General features: G+C 39.8%; 1 pseudogene; it reads right to left on the bottom strand.

Moving 5' to 3' along the window:
* Nucleotides 1–569: 569 nt before the first annotated feature.
* Nucleotides 570–3,045, bottom strand: LOC101997565 (annotated as a pseudogene).
* Between the last annotated feature and the right edge of the window lie 1,031 nt (nucleotides 3,046–4,076).

The raw sequence follows: 4,076 nt of genomic DNA, 5'->3' as shown, positions 1-4,076 counted from the left end.
AAACATACTACATAAGCAAAGTAAGAAACATGAGGAAAAAAAGATTGATACATCAGAAGAGTTTAATAACTTAATAATTCTATTGTTTCTACAGCCTTCCATAAAGGGGTAATACAATTCTTCAGTTTATTGCAAACACATTTTTTAAAAGTCAGCCATAATATTGAAGCTGTAAGACATTTTTTTAAAACATTATTGGCACTATCCAGTAAAGCACAAAGAACTTTTAAAATAAGACAGGGTAATATTTTATCAGACAGTACATATAATAGCTTTTTTTCTGTCTCCATATATCCAATGACAATATTCATAGACTAGCTTCTAAACAAATGTAAATTAAAAAATTGGCAAAAGCCATAATTTGTTCAAGAATACTATTATTACATACCACACAGGTTGTCTTACAGCAGCTACTAGCTTGTCAAGCTTCAAGTGGCAAAAGCTAAGCTGTTGCATTTGCAATTGTCTAGCTGGTTGTTCCTTTCTCTGGAGATTCTGGGGTCATGTGCCATTGAGAGATCGCCCTGCTGCTCTTCTCATTGTTGGAACCACTAAGATAGAACTTTCGAGTACTTAAGATGCAAGGCCTAGCAAAAAGCCTCCCACAAAGCCACTGGATATCACAATGTTCTGCTTGATAAATTCTGTTGCTTCTTCAATTATATTGTTGATTTCGGGTGCTGCTTTGTTTGCTCGTTTCTTAATCTGTCTTTTTGCTTTGTTAACATCTTTTTCAACTCTCTTCCAGTCAATCTGCACATAGCCACTGTGGCTGGCAACCTGTAGGAGAAGAAAGCCACCACCTACGGCAGTTGCTGCAAGTTTTCCAACCTTCTGGAATAAAAATCCTGCACACCAGCCAGTCACACCACCCATTACAATCTGGGTAGCTACTGAGTATTTTTCTACCATAGGTCCCGAGCTGTGGCCAAATACTCGATTCCACCAGTGGTGTCTTCTTGCGTACTCAGTTAAATCCAACACTTCATAAGACTCATCATCGCTTTCAGAGTCATCATCCCCCAGTTCCTTTACAAAGACACAGGGACACGCAGGCAAGGGCCAGTGAGTCACAAACCAGTGAGTGGTTACTCGCCCAGTGAGAATAAGGTCAGAGCAGGGTCCATTTCCTTCGTGGGAAAATAGGGGAGAGGGCATGTTCCTCCCCTGAAAGAACAGGTCAGGAATCCATCCACGGAAAATCTAGACTGTAAAATTCTTGACTATAAAGATGTTTTAAGACATTTCCCTCCCTTTTTCTATGCCAGTTTTAATTTCAACTCTTACATTAAGGTCTTTGGCCCATTTGAAGTTGAATTTTGAACAATGTGAGAGACAGAGATTTAGTTGAATTCTGCTACAAGTGCATACCTAGCTTTCCCAGCACCATCTGGAGGAAAGGGATTTTTTTTAACCTCATATATATGGTATATTTGTCTAAAATCAGGTGGTCGTAGCTGTGTGGCTTTATTACAGACTCCTTCGTTCTATTCTATTGGTCTGTGTCTGTTTTAATAAAAAAATAGCCATGAAAACTCTTATAATAAACAAATTAATTAAATACTTAAACAAATGAATAATAAAAAAGAAAAGAGAGACAGAGATAGAGACAGAAAGAACAGTAGATTGAATGGGACTTTTGGGCAAAAAAGAAGGCATTGGCCATTTTCACATTTTACAGCAGCTAGAGCAGGACATTGGCTGTTAACTCAGTTGCCGTTTGCCATATTGTCCGGATATAAGGCGCTGAAACTGAAGCTTGCTACTTCAGTTTATCTGGCTGGCCAGGGAGCTCTTGGAATCTGTCTGTCTCGGTCCCATAGTTCTGTAGTTATAGGCATGCCCAGCCATGCCCGGACTTTTACATCGATGCTAGTGATGCAAACTCATGCCCTTGTGTTTTCCGAGCAAGCACTCTTACCCGCTGAGCCATCTCCAGCTCCCAGATGTATTCCTATCTCTATTTCCCCAATAAACTATTCTATTCACATAGACTTCACTCCATCCTTGGCATTTTAGTTCAATATTTTTTTCATACTTCAATCTGGAGAGCTTCTATACTGTAAATTATATAGCCTTTCCGTACAGCCACAAAATATTCCTTGGCATGAACAGTCCACAATATAATTCATGTTTTCTCTATTATGGCCATACGGGCAGTGTTCTAGCGGAGCTTGACTTCAACTTGACACAGCCTAGAGTTATCTGAGAAGGGAGTTTCAGTTGAGTTTTTTAGATAAGGTTGCCTTGTGGGTATGTCTGTGGAAGATTGCCTTCATTAATGGATGTTTGAAGGGCCAGAGCACTGTAAGAAGCACCCTTCCCTGAGCACGTGGTCCTGGGCTATATAAGAAAGCCAAAGAGATGAGCCTGAGAAAGCATTCTTCCATAGTTTCTGCTTCAAATACCTCCTCAAGTTCCTGTCCTGTCATCCTTCAGTGAGGGATAGTGGCCGGGAAGTTTAAGCCAAATAAACCCCTTTCTCCCCTAACTTTCTATTGCTCACAACATTTATCATAGCACCAGAAAAGGAACTAGAGGAGATAGTTTCTTATCCCTGGTATTACAAATCTCTTAGTACAAGTATCACATGACTTTTCCCGGGGAGCCACGCATAAAAGTCTAGCCACTCCAGCCAGGGCACTGATGACAAACTAAAGCATCCACTGAACCCAAGTTTACCCTTTTGAATGAGTATGTGTAATGGATTACTTCCAGGAACATGGGTTAAAAGTTTCTTACTACAATGGAAACTTGCACCTGTAATTTTACTAATATTTTGCATCAGTGTTATTAAAACACCAAAAAAAAAAAAGAGCAAGTGCACTTGGTTTGTGTAATCACGTGTTCAACCCTCAGGGTGATGTGCTCCGTAGGCTGGCTGTCATTCACCCTGAAGGTGACAGTTACTGCAGGCAGTTTCCTGTGTCTCTGTGTCGTGACTGCTGCTAGCGCCTCCTGTAGGGAGTTTCTGCTGGCGTCCAGGGCTGAAAACGTTGTTGAAATGTTGTTCTTGATGCCTTCCAGCAACTGATTGTTGATCATTTTTCACAGTACAAACAACTCCAGCCCTGTGTTTTTTCCCTTTATTTCTCCTCCTTTCTCTTGTATTGTTTTTTAAAATTGTTTTTATTGAGCTATATATTTTTCTCCATTTCCCTTTCTTCCTCCCCCTCTCCTTCTCACCCTCTCCCATGGTCCGCACACTCCCAATTTACTCAGGAGATCTTGTCTTTTTCTACTTCCCACGTAGGTTAGATCCATTTATGTCTCTCTTAGGGTGTTCTTTGTTATCTAGGTTCTCTGGGATAGTGAATTGTAGACTGGTTTTCTTTGCTTTATGTCTAAAAGCCACTTATGAGTGAGTACATTTGATATTTGTCTTTCTGGGTCTGGGTTACCTTACTTAATATGATGCTTTCTAGATCCATCCATTTGTCTGCAAATTTCAAGATGTCATTTTTTTCTGCTGTGTAGTACTCCATTGTATAAATGTATCACCCCTTCTCTGTTCCATTCTTCAGTCGAGGGGCGTTTATTAAGTTGTTTCCAGGTTCTCTCTATGACAAATAATGCTACTATAAACATAGTTGAACAAATGTCCTTGTAATATGATTGAACATCCTTTGGGTATATACCAAAAAGTGGTATTGCTGGGTCTTGGAGTAGGTTGTTTCTGAGAAATCGCCATACGTCAGTATATGTATACATCAGTATATACAAGGTGGCTATATCAGTTTGCACTCCCACCAGCAATGCAGGAGTGTTTCTTTACCCCACATCCTCTCCAGCATAAACTATCATTAATGTTTTTGATCTGGGCTATTCTTACAGGTGTTAGATGAAATCTCTGAGTTGTTTTGATTTGCATTTCTCTGATGGCTAAAGATGTTGAACATTTCCTTAAGTGTATTTCAGCCATTTTAGATTCCTCGGTTGAGAGTTCTCTGTTTAGGTCTGTATTTCACTTTTTTTTATTGGATTATGTGATCTGTTGGTGTCCAATTTCTTGAGTTCTTTGTATATTTTGGAGATCAGACCTCTGTCTGATGTGCGGTTGGTGAAGATCTTTTCCT

Source organism: Microtus ochrogaster, chromosome X (assembly GCF_000317375.1).
Source record: "Microtus ochrogaster isolate Prairie Vole_2 chromosome X, MicOch1.0, whole genome shotgun sequence".
NCBI lineage: Eukaryota > Metazoa > Chordata > Mammalia > Rodentia > Cricetidae > Microtus > Microtus ochrogaster.
The sequence above is the reverse complement of the archived record's forward strand: the minus strand, read 5'-3'. Positions and strand labels throughout refer to the sequence as shown.